Source organism: Simochromis diagramma, unplaced genomic scaffold, assembly GCF_900408965.1.
Source record: "Simochromis diagramma unplaced genomic scaffold, fSimDia1.1 OVJJ01000710.1, whole genome shotgun sequence".
NCBI classification, from domain to species: Eukaryota; Metazoa; Chordata; class Actinopteri; order Cichliformes; family Cichlidae; genus Simochromis; species Simochromis diagramma.
This window is the reverse complement of record NW_024386756.1, coordinates 19328-32180: the sequence shown is the minus strand read 5'-3', so window position 1 is coordinate 32180 and position 12853 is coordinate 19328. Positions and strand designations below refer to the sequence as shown.

The 12853-nt window shown below is 42.4% G+C and overlaps 1 long non-coding RNA gene across 1 annotated transcript; it reads left to right on the top strand.

The window, feature by feature from the left end:
- The first annotated feature begins 492 nt into the window (after positions 1-492).
- On the top strand, positions 493-5063 carry LOC120730048. Its single transcript, XR_005695041.1, has 2 exons — positions 493-1314; positions 2302-5063. It is a non-coding gene; the product is annotated as an uncharacterized LOC120730048 (long non-coding RNA).
- The last annotated feature ends 7790 nt before the right edge of the window (positions 5064-12853 follow it).

Below are 12853 nucleotides of genomic sequence, written 5' to 3'. Positions count from 1 at the left end.
GCCTGGTGGAAGAAGCTGCCTCTCAGTCTGCTAGTACAGGACCGGATGCTGCAGAACCTCCTTCCTGATGGAAGCAGTCTGAACAGTTTATGGCTGGGGTGACTGGAGTCCTTGATGATCCTCCCCGCTTTCCTCAGGCACCGCTTCCTGTAGATGTCTTGGAGGGAGGGAAGCTCAACTCCAATTATCCGTTCAGAGCACCGCACTACTCGCTGGAGAGCTTTGCAGTTGTAGGCGGTGCTGTTGCCATACCAGGTGGTGATGCATCCAGTGAGGATGCTCTCAATGGCACAGTGATAGAAGGTCCTGAGGATGCGGGGGCTCATGCCGAATCTTTTCAGTCTCCTGAGAAAGAAGAGGCGCTGCTGCGCCTTCTTCACTGTTTTGTTTGTGTGTACTGACCACGTAAGATCCTCAGCCAGATGTACACCAAGGAACTGGAAGCTGCTCACTCTCTCCACAGCAGTGCCGTTGATGGTGATGGGGGTGTGTACTGTGACCAGGAGATATTTTATTTTGTATTCTTATGATCACAGTTATAATCAGAAGTATCAATCATTAATCATTTACCATTGTTGAACCAGTTGACAGAATAATCTTTGAACCACATCTGGGTTACTTTGACTAGAATATTAATCTACACAGATTATCAGTACTGTAATCAGTCTATTGTTGTTCTGCATTATTCTTGTTATTTGCTTAAAGCGGTTTCACAGTTCTGTAACCACTCAGAAGCCTGTGGGTCCTGTTGGACCCTGCCTTAGTTCTATGTTCAGTTCTGCACGTACACAGGCCTTTAAAGTACATGCACGCTCTTATATGACACATGCACGTTTACACACACACTTAGTAAGAAGAGGAGGGTCGTCTGAGGACAGTTTTCTGATAGATATACTTTCACAAAAGGCACAAATGTAATACACACTTGTTTTTCTTTAAAAACTAGCAGTTGATGTCCATATTAGGTAAACTCTCTGAACAGGCCCAAACTGTTATCATTTCCAGTAAGGTCTGACTGTGTGACGTCATCATTGTAATAAAAACCTTGGGACGTGGTTGTTTGGGGGAGATCAGCGCTTAGAGGCTTGTGCTGCTCATCTTCCCCATATGTACATATGTATAATAAAATCACCTATTCTGACATCTACTGAGACCATGCAGTCGTTTGTCTTCTCCTCAAATTCGAACCATGACAATCTGGTGCCGAATAACCCGGTTTGAGGAGGGATATTTTAAGGAGCTTGGCTGACGGTCTAGTGGTGTCAGACGGACAGCCGGGAGCTACACTGAGTGATGGGCCCCGAAATATGAGAGGTAAGCACCGCCTGTTGATGGATCTCCAAAGGTGCCCAATTGGAAATTAGGTGCTAAATTAAAGGTTCACTCAGTGGAGCTTCTGTTCGGTCCGTGGTGATTTTGGGGTAATTAGTGTTAGATGTTTGGGGAATATTTTACTGATAAGAGTCATAGCTGTTTATTGGGGGAGCGAATTTTGAGTTAAGAGGTTATATGAGGTTAAAATAATACGGTTTAAGGTGTGTGGAAAACCGATGTGGGTGGCTGGATGCCAGCAGTCACCTGGTTAGTGTAGGGTATTTGTTTTAATTGATTAGCAGAGACGCGGTCTCGGGCGTCAGGTAATTAAACGGGGGGGCTGAGAGCTCACCGTGAGGCTTTTAAAACAAGTAAATTTTATTTAGGACTGGAAGACGCGGTCTTCTAGGGATGCAGTTCGTCCAGCAGGTGGCACTGACCCCTAATCGCGGACGCGTGGTTAGGTTTTAGCCCGGAGTTGGCCTTCCGCGGGGATTCGGACTCCCGTCAAAAAGGCTAGACAATCAATGGGTGATTGTCTGATACTGCATTTTTTGATCGACAGGGTCGCGGACCCGGCCGTGACCTTTTAACGTGGCTGCCTTGTGAGTTTTAAGTATAGCTGAAGGCGTGGGTTTGGTACCAGGCCGGACGTGGCGCTCCCTGCCAGTTGCGGGAAGCGGTTATAAATTAATTAGAACTTAGTAATCGGGCCGTTTTCGGGGTGGCGTCCCCGAGGCGTGTAATTGATCAGCAAGGCGAGGCCTGGGCTATAGATGCTTTTAAATTAGTCAAAAACTTAGGTGTAACCTCTTCTGGCATACGACGTCTATACGGGCCCGGGTGTACATAAGACATAAACTATGTGTGAGTCTGAATAAAGTGTAAATAAGTTCCATAAACTGTCTTTCTGTCAAGCCTGAAACTGTCTGTTGAATTTCTCCAAGAGAGGAAAACTCTTTTCTCTCCTCTCCCTCTTTCTCTCAGAGGGGATTCTGTGTGTGTATGAGTGCTGGAGAAAAAAGGAAAAGGGTCTCTCTCTCTGTCTCTGTGTGAGAAAACAAAGGTGGGGGCCGAGTGAGCCCGCGGGGCCGAGCGGGTCCGCGGGAGCGAGCGTGTATGCTGTATGGGGAAAGAATGAGGAAGAAGGGAGTGAGAAGGAGCGAGTGAAAAGAGTAACTGAGTGTGTGGTGATTTTTATTATTTCAGAGGCTGTGTGTGAGAGTTTTGACTATACTGATTGGTTTCTGTGGTTTTGGAGCTGGTGATTTTAGCTGTGAGAGCTGTGAAAAGAGCAGGTTTTCCTCTTGTTGTGATGTTAAGTATAAATTGAATAGACTGTGATTAATCGGTGTTTTTCTGCCTATTGTGCTGCGTGGAAGGCACAGAAGTGTAGAAATGTCTGTGGTTTATTTTTTGTTTGACGTTTTATATAGAAGGGAGTTGGCTGATTCAGGGTGATTTCTCCCGTTTAAGGGAGGAGTTGGATTATTGTTATGTTAAAGCTTTGCTGTAGGGGTATGAGTGTGAATTTTTGCTGGCTTCGCATGTTTAAATTGATGCATAGGAGTTTGTGAGTGGGAAATTGTCTCCAAGAGGGGGAGCAATGATAGGGGAGGTCATCTTCTTCCCCTGCTGGACACAAGAGAAAACATGATTTGGAGTGTTGTGGAGGAAAATAATTAGTAACAACATCAAGCAGTTTTTGTGTTTGCAGTCAAGAACATATGAAATTTTTATTTATGGGGTTTAAAGTTAGTAAAGAGTTAAATCAACCCTCCTCAAGAGTTTAATAATTTAGGCAGTTATGTTTATACAAATACTAAATGTATGTTTAGTGTCTTCATACAGGTGGTTTTTCTTAATCTGGAAACCTGAGTACGGCAGCAGAAGACAGGCCAAGCTTTGGCTAAAAATTCACGGCTGGACACCAGAGTTGTCCCCACCCCACCCGGGAAAAAGAAAGAATGAAGTTTTAGGCGTGTTTTTCTCGCTGAACTGCTCCTGGTGCTGTGTCCCTGAATCTCACCAGTGTTAACCTCTGGCGGAAGACATGGAAAAAAGGAAAAGATGTTCCTGGTAAATGACTGAAACAAATAAAACCACACACGACCAGAGAAAGGTATGAGAAGTGTGTGGAACAGACACATGTGCGTGTTAGAGAAATGCCTCGTTTGAGAAAAAGTTAAATTAACCCACATACAGACGCACCCACACATGCAATGAAGAAACAGCTTACATACATGTGCACGTACAAGCAAGGTTAAAGTAGCGACACTTAACATACACCTGTTTTTAAATGATATAGTTTATCCACAACTGATAAATACACTCTCTGGGTTGCAGGACAACAACTTAACTTCAAAGGAAAAGACACTGGTCTGACCATCCAGTGAGGACACGACAAATTTAGTGGTTAAAAGTGTTAAATTGTGACATGCTTTTGTTGATTGCTTAAGACAAATGATTACTGAATGACAGAAAATTCCTTTTTAGGTTTTTGAACATGATTTTAAGAATTTTAACACGTACCTGTGTTGTCCTGCCAACTTGGGGGGTTATGAATTGATTATATGGTGAGAAAAAACAAAAAAGGGGGGAGAGGAGGCCCCGTTGTTTCTCCCCTCTCTGGAAAACACAGCCAACACAACATCATTTTCCTGTTCGCCTGTGGTTGTTTTGTTTTTGTTTTTTCTGAAAGCCGAAGCTGACCTGGACTCCTACCCTCCCCTCTACCATCGTTGTCCCCTCCGCTATCATATTTGACCCTTTGACCCCTGAAGGCCACAGCAGCTGGACTCACGATAACAACTTGAGGATGTCAACAGTGCTGCAGAAGGAGAATGTTAAAGCTTCAGCTGACAGAGCTGTGACGAGAAGCGCATTAAGCCCGGAGGAAAAGGGAGGTTGAGCAAAAGAATGCTGACCTCTGAGAAGAGCCGAACAGCAGAGCTGCAGAAGGCCGTGGAGCAAAGTAAGGACAACATAAACAGACTCCAATCTGACGTGGAAGGAAAAGACTCTGAGGTTTTTGCCCTCAGTAAGAGCTCAAGGCATCAGAGCAGAAACTGAGCACGGCTCCGGAGGAGCTGGTTGCTAGTTGAACTCATCAGTCAGACTTGTAGTTTGACGTAAAGGACTTGAAATCAGGCGGAAGCTTGCTGGAGCAGGAGGTCGTCAGACCTGACGCAAAGCTCCAACAGCAGGAGCAAACCCTGAAAGACCTACAGAAGCAAAAGGGTCAAGTTACAAGGAGAAGATACAGGCAGCTGCAACAACGGATGCAACCAGACCCAAAGAGGAGGGCAGGACCCCAGGGCAGGCTTCAGGCCGCTGGTTTACTTAAACGACAGAACAGGAAGGTGATGAACACAAACATACACCAACACACAGACACACACTTCTGCAGGCGCCGACTTAGAATGAAGAGAAACACACACATGAACACTTATGCACTCGTTGAGGGAGTGAAAACTGATACACACCCATGCACCAAAATCAAAATGTTGATTCAATTCACTAAAAGTGACACACAATGCTCCGGCTGCTGCAATGAAGAATGCTTTACTGACAAAGGCTCAATGCTGCACACAACAAAGTCAAATACAGAATTTGCTATAATAATAAGCCCAGAGGGCATTTGTGTGGTCTGGGGAGCAGGGTCCAGAGCGGTTTGGTTATGAAAACGATGCCTGTGCGAGATATCTGGGGCTTAAGGCCTCGACTCAATTGTTTACTGTACACTAAAACAGAAAAGAAAACAGCCGTGGTGCAGAGTGAAAACGATGAATTAACAGTGTGAGTCTTATTTCAGAGCGCCACATCATTGTGATGGAGATTTAATATAAGGAGGAACACATGGACTAAGAAGAAGAGAAAGAGGGGGGCCAGCCCTTGAACACGATTGCCTGAGGTATTAAAGTTCTGTACTAAATTCTGGTTTCCAGGGTGAGAAAAGTCACGCAGTGCCAGTAGTAGAGCTGGGTTGAGTGATGATTCTAAATTACTGTAAGTAAATCATCGTACACCCGTTCAAGTTTTATGATAACTGGGATCTAGACTTTGTTGAACTCTAGGCAATTTGAACAGGTAAAATTTGAGTGACCAAGTAGCAGTTGAATAAAAGTCATTGAATAAGTGTTGAGATAAATTGGCAGAATTAAGAGAATTAAAATATTTCAAGAGCTCAAAGTACTTAATATGGAAACGGTTCAATTTTGTTTCACGAACGCAAAACATATAGGTTTAGGAATATGAAAAGGTTGAGGTGGTGTTGATTTGACTCTGTGTAGGTTTAGGTTGGCATTTTTACTGATGGGAGGAATATTCAGTGACAAGTCCCTGTTCGGGCGGTTGTATTTTTGTTTTTGTTATCTTTCATTTTATTTTGTTTTATATTTTGAACAGTGCACTGATTTTTGTTTCTGAATCTTTTCTTTAAGCAGATCTGCACATCGGAAATTACAAACATTACACGTCGGCGAGAAAATTGTTGTAAGTGAGTTTCTCCGCATTGAAATGGGTTCTGGAGGAAACACTTGTGGGGACAATTAGAAACGAGAGTCCCTGTCTAAAAAAGGATTCAGCGAGGTAATCCGATCTCAAGTTCTTGTTTTTCTTTTTGAAATGACGTCATTTTGCTGAGGGCGGAAATCTAAATGCGGCGATGTTTTCCACTATCAGCAAAGAAAGAAAGAATGGATGAATGAATGAATGAACGGATGAAAGACTGGAAATAAAAACAAACGGACTGACTGGTAAAAGATGACAAGACTTGACTACGACTCAAGGTTAGCCTCCACCTAGATAGAAGAAGAGGGTGGATGAATTTATGTGTGTTTCTTTTTACAGGAGTAGAAGGATGACAAAATATTCAAGGATGAGTGAACTTTTAAATGCTATTTTTGTGTCGTGTGTTGCTTACAGAGGTAACTGCGCAGCGTTAACATTTATATATTCGTCTTTACAGCGTTACAGTTCTTAATGTTTTCCTCTGACAGGGAATCTTTTTATAGCACCTCTGGAATGTGGATGCCTGATTGCGGTCAGTGTGCTGCTAATGTTTGCTTTGCTTTGGTAAGAATGCGGGCAGTAGAAGACAGACAAGTGACATGAAAACAAAGAATAACAATAAAACAAGTAATAATAACAAATAACCAATTTGGGGACAGTTTGACCTAGAGCTCACTAACTGGCCATTAGGGGGCTCTGAGTGATAAACTAGTGAAGTAACATTGCCCAAGTGTGAATAGAATAAATTGCGGCAATAATAGTGATTTAATGATTGGAGAAATCCTGAACATGATACATGTCTGTTTTGCTGAATCTTTTATTATTCTTATGATCTACAGGGGGTTGTAAATGAGCTGTTTGATTTGACGGATTTGCTTTTTAGGTGAATGGGGAATTAAAGGAGCCTAACATGTAACTGGTGACTACGGTTTTTACACAGGGTTACAGCTTGGCGGGAGAGTGTTTTGGAGAGGATGTGTAATGTTCTTGTGCAGTTTCCAGTGGGGAGATTGCAAATACAACTAGAACTATTAATTGTGACTAATCAAAACTAACCTGAAACTGAGGAGGTTTTAGATAAGGAAGAATTAAATCGGATATGAAGTGCATCTGGTCTTTGATTGCAGGTGTGACCATGAGGATTTTTGGTACATATTGCAGGTGGTTGCTCATTGTAGAATTGTGCTCAGGCTCATAAGGTAAAAGCTATATAAGGGGTCGATGATTTCGTTTGTGTCCTAATGATTTAGGTATGCCAAAATTAAAGGTTTTTTGACAATTTAGAGAACCAGTGAGGAGCATAACTAGATGATCACAAACTTGAGTACTACATTTAAATGGAAGTTAGAATTAAGAATGCCCAATTTGTTTTGATGTCTGTTGTTCACTTTTATACACACACTGCAAATGTGCTTATAAGGAGCTGGCACTTAGTCTATGAAGGTCAGTAGATAACAATATTAGCGTATTAGGGGTAGAAAGAGAGGTGTGTTGGCTTTCTGTCTCTTGCAGAGGAGGGAACAGACACCAGACGAGGTCACAGATAGGTGAGGATCCTTCGCAGCAGAGATAGACACAGTGACGGCCGAGACACCACCTGGGTCCAAGGCTCATGGCGTTTGGGCTCCGGGTAGTCCCCTCAAAAGGATGGGTCCCATTAACACAGCAATAACCATGAAGGGGTGGCGGAAATCCAGGAACACCAGACCAACGAGGGTGAATGAGCAGAGGGGAGCTCAGGGAAAGGCGTATTCCAAGTCACAACACGGGTGGTAAACAGAGGCAGAATAATCCTCTGCAACGTGGCTGGCTCGCTCAGTAGTCTACCTGGCGAGTCGAAGAAAGAAGAATCCGAGGGCGTTTCTTCACTCCAAGAGGAGGTGGCAAGGTGGCCTGAAGCGTGACAGGCTGAAACTCGAGTCTGAAGCTAAAAGATCAGCTGGGTTGTGGGACAATTGGAAAACAAGGGAGGTGTTGGGGTTGATAAGTGTCATAACGTGTTTGTTTGGTTTGGAGACAAATCCTGGTGTGAGTTGGGCTGGCAAGCCAGCCCAAAGAGGAGGAATGTGACCAGGAAATATTTTACTTTGTATTCTTATGATCATAGTTATAATCAGAAGTATCAATCATTAATCATTTACCATTGTTGAACCAGTTGACAGAATAATCTTTGAACCACATCTGGGTTACTTTGACTAGAATATTAATCTACACAGATTATCAGTACTGTAATCAGTCTATTGTTGTTCTGCATTATTCTTGTTATTTGCTTAAAGCTGTTTCACAGTTCTGTAACCACTCAGAAGCCTGTGGGTCCTGTTGGACCCTGCCTTAGTTCTATGTTCAGTTCTGCACGTACACAGGCCTTTAAAGAACATGCACGCTCTTATATAACACATGCACGTTTACACACACACTTAGTAAGAAAAGGAGGGTCGTCTGAGGACAGTTTTCTGATAGATATACTTTCACAAAAGGCACAAATGTAATACACACTTGTTTTTCTCTAAAAACTAGCAGTTGATGTCCATATTAGGTAAACTCTCTGAACAGGCCCAAACTGTTATCATTTCCAGCAAGGTCTGACTGTGTGACGTCATCATTGTAATAAAAACCTTGGGACGTGGTTGTTTGGGGGAGATCAGCGCTTAGAGGCTTGTGCTGCTCATCTTCCCCATATGTACATATGTATAATAAAATCACCTATTCTGACATCTACTGAGACCATGCAGTCGTTTGTCTTCTCCTCAAATTCGAACCATGACAGTACTTCTCTGCACCTCCGGAAGTCCACTATCAACTCCTTTGTCTTTGCGACGTTGAGGGTGAGATGGTTGTCTTGACACCAGTGGGTCAGGGCGCTGACCTCCTCCCTGTAAGCCGTGTCATCACCGTTGGTGATAAGACCCACCACTGTAGTGTCGTCCGCAAACTTCACAATGATGTTGGTAAAGCGCTATATAAATACAGGCCATTTACCATTCAAACTGCTGTCAGACATTATCTGCTGCACTCTGATCACATCACTCAGACCAGCTGCTTTCTACAAAGTCTCATCAACAACATCTTTAGAAACAAACATCAACAACCAGGAAGCAGCTTCACCTCTGATCACACACACACACTCAACTCTGCTCACTCACCTGGAGGAACAACATTCAGGCCGATGATGATGAAGGGGTCGTCATCCTGATTCGCTCTCTTCCTGCGATTTATTTTTGTCTCAACACGACACTCGTATCTTCCACGGTCATCAAGCATCACATTTTTCAGAATCAGAGACACGTCTCCATCCTTCATCTGTCTGTCCTGTAGCTCCACTCGGTTCTTAAACGATGGATGCTGGTTCTCTAGATCAAACCGCTTATCCCGGTACAAAAGTAAATATCCTTTCCTAAGACCATGTTTGCTCCACTCCAGAAATGTGACGAGGTTGTTGTTGTTGTTGGCTCTGCATGACAAAGTGACGTTCTGTCCAGATTCAGCTGTGATGTTTACGAGGTCTACAAGACAAAAGAGACAACCGGTGTGTATTAAGCTGACAAATTTTGTTATTCTGCAATTACAGATCACCACATGTAATATGTGATACAGGTATCTGATATAACAATCTGAGGTCACATGGTTAGGATCTCCCTAATTGTTAGAGTTAAAAAAGGAAAAACCCATTTGGGAAATCCCTTGGGGAGCTCCTAAGACAAACATGTAGTCACAGGCACCTTGAATAACGTGTTCCTGCTAAATGTCTCTGCTGAGAAAACACACAGATCCTCTTCCTGTATCCTCTTTCAGTAATGAAGCTATGTTCCTTTATAGTAAATGTGTGTGTGTGTGTGTGCGTGTGTGCGTGTGTCGGTGTTTTTGTGTTTGTTAAGGTATGTGATACATTTGCTTCAAGATTTTATATTAATGAAACGAACAAATACGTGTCACTTAAAAAATATAATTATTAGTCACTCTACCAATGAATGATCTCATATTATTCTGGAAAGTCTTAACTCAGTGAATTACATAAGCTGCAGCTTCAAGATTAACCCTTTAAGACCTACTATAGAACCAAGTCCGCCAGAGCTTATAGTATATTTTTACATGCTGTGGAGCCATTTTTTGGAGCATTTCAAGTTGCTATATATCAATACAACCATTATCGCCCAAATTTTAATAATATGTCTGCATTAAGTGCATAGTAATTACATAAATTGCAAAAAAGTGCAATAAACTACAAAAAATTTAAAATCGTTTTTGTTTTTTTAACATATATTTCTAGTTAGAGAAATTTAAGAGGCTTATCCCTCAACACTGTGAATACAAAAAAGTTGCACAAACTAGTTTCCCACCAAAGGAAATTTATTTTAAGTGTCTTCATAGTTTTATTTTTGAGATACACCAATTTTCATATTCTACAGGAAAAACGAAAAAAATATATTATAGTGCAAATTTGCAAAATAACAGCATATGCATCAAAATAAAATATTTCCAGCAGTGCAATATGAGTCCTAAGCATCCCAGAAACGACACAGAAAGTCATGAAGTCAAACATAACTTTTAAAAACACAAGTATAAGCTCATGAGGCCACGATGGTAAAAAAAAACTACATTTCCGCAAAATGACGTCACTTCCGGTTTCGGGCAGGTCATGCGGTCATGTGATAGTTCGCGCTCATGGATATAGGAAGTGTTACAAACAGCTGATCGGATCGGCAAAGCGTGTTTCTGGAATATTATGTTTTTGCTCCTGCAAGCGCTTTTTATGCAGTTTTTGCAAAGCTTTATGTGGAAGGAAGCCGTGACCTAGGACAGGCTGATGGCATAAGATGTAAGTACAAATCCTCGGGTTTCATATGCAAAAAAAATTATTGCGCTAGCTCACGTGGTTGCAGTGCTACCGGGATTTAAAAATAGTTACGCAAAATGGAGCGTGTCCGCTCCTACCGGCTCTAAAGGGTTAAGTGACATACACATTAATCAGTCAATTACTGACAACAACTGAAATGACACACACACACAGATAGCAACAGTGCAGAAATGATTTACTATGTAAAAGTACAGATACTTAACCTCTGAGTACAACTATATAAATGATACATAAATGTAATGCTTTAGCCTCTTTACTCTCTTTGCACGCAATAATAATTCGCGCTGTCACTTGGTGTTCGCTCGCTCTGCGGTAGAGTATCACTTCCTGTTCCTGCTCAAACACAGTGGTGTTTCTGAGTAGCTTATTTGCTTAGCAATTTAATTAACAACTTTTAAATACATTCTTCTTTCATAGTATAATCTTCACGTGCTTCATTCACCCATAGCTAGCCAGGCCCCTGTAGCTGGTGCAGCCGAAGATAGCGTAGGCCCCGCTAGCTGTTCCCCGGCAGACCCCAAGCAGCTGGGGAAAGAGCGCGGCTGGGTAACGGTGAGGAGGAAGCATAGTCCTAAACAGAAGCCCCAGGTACAGCACCAACCCGTTCATGTGTCTAACCGTTTTTCCCCACTCGGCGACACACCCGCCGGGGGTCAAACTCTGGTAATTGGCGATTCTGTTCTCAGACATGTGAAGCTAGAGACACCGGCAACCATAGTCAATTAACTTCCAGGGGCCAGAGCAGGCGACATTGAAGGAAATTTAAAACTGCTGGCTAAGGGTAAACGTAAATTCAGTAAGATCATAATTCACGTCGGCAGTAATGACACCCGGTTACGCCAATCGGAGGTCACTAAAATCAATATTGAATCCGTGTGCAACTTTGCCAAAACAATGTCCGACTCTGTAGTTTTCTCTGGTCCCCTCCCCAATCAGACCAGGAGTGACATGTTTAGCCGCATGTTCTCCTTAAATTGCTGGCTGTCTGAGTGGTGTCCCAGAAATGATGTGGGCTTCATAGATAATTGGCAAACCTACTGGAGGAAACCTGGTCTTGTTAGGAGAGACGGCATCCATCCCACTTTGGATGGAGCAGCTCTCATTTCTAGAAATATGGACAAATTTATTAAACCCCCCAAAATATGACTATCCAGAGTTGGGACCAGAAAGCAGAGTTGCAGTCTTACACGCCTCTCTGCAGCTTCTCTCCTCCTGCTACCCCCCCAAAAACCCATCTCCATAGAGACTGTGTCAGCTTCCAAAAAGACAAAAAACAAAATAAAAACCAGCAACAAACAACTTAAACATAAACAATCACAAAGAAAGAACAATACAGTATCCACATCTGAACCAAAGAGTAAAACAGTGAAATGTGGATTATTAAATATTAGGTCTCTCTCCTCCAAGTCTCTGTTAGTACATGACTTAATGATTGATCAACAAATTGATTTACTCTGCCTTACAGAAACCTGGTTGCAGCAGGATGATTATGTTAGTTTAAATGAATCAACACCCCCAAGTCATTCTAACTACCAGAAATCTCAAAGCACAGGCCGAGGGGGCGGTGTGGCAGCAATTTTTCACACCAGCCTATTAATTAATGAAAGACCAAGACAGACTTTTAAGCCTGATGCTTAACATTGTCCACCCCAGCTGTGAAACTCAGAAACCAGTCTTACTTGTGATCATCTATCGTCCACCTGGGCCTTACACAGAGTTTCTGTCTGATTTCTCAGACTTTATATCTGATTTAGTTCTGAGCTCAGATAAAATAATTATTGTTGGTGATTTTAACATCCATGTCGATGCTAAAAATGACAGCCTCAACATGGCATTTAATCTGTTATTAGACTCAATTGGTTTCTCTCAAAATGTAAAAGAACCCACCCACCACTTTAATCACACTCTAGATCTTGTTTTAACATATGGCATAGAAACTGAACATTTAACAGTGTTTCCTGAAAACCCTCTCCTGTCTGATCATTTCCTGATAACATTTACATTTACAATAATTGATTACACAGCGGTGAAGAGTAGACTTTATCAAAGTAGATGTCTTTCTGAAAGCGCTGTAACTAAGTTTAAGAATATAATCCACCCACTGTTATCATCTCCAATGCCCTGTACCAACATAGAGCAGAGCAGCTATCTGAACGCTACCCCAACAGAGGT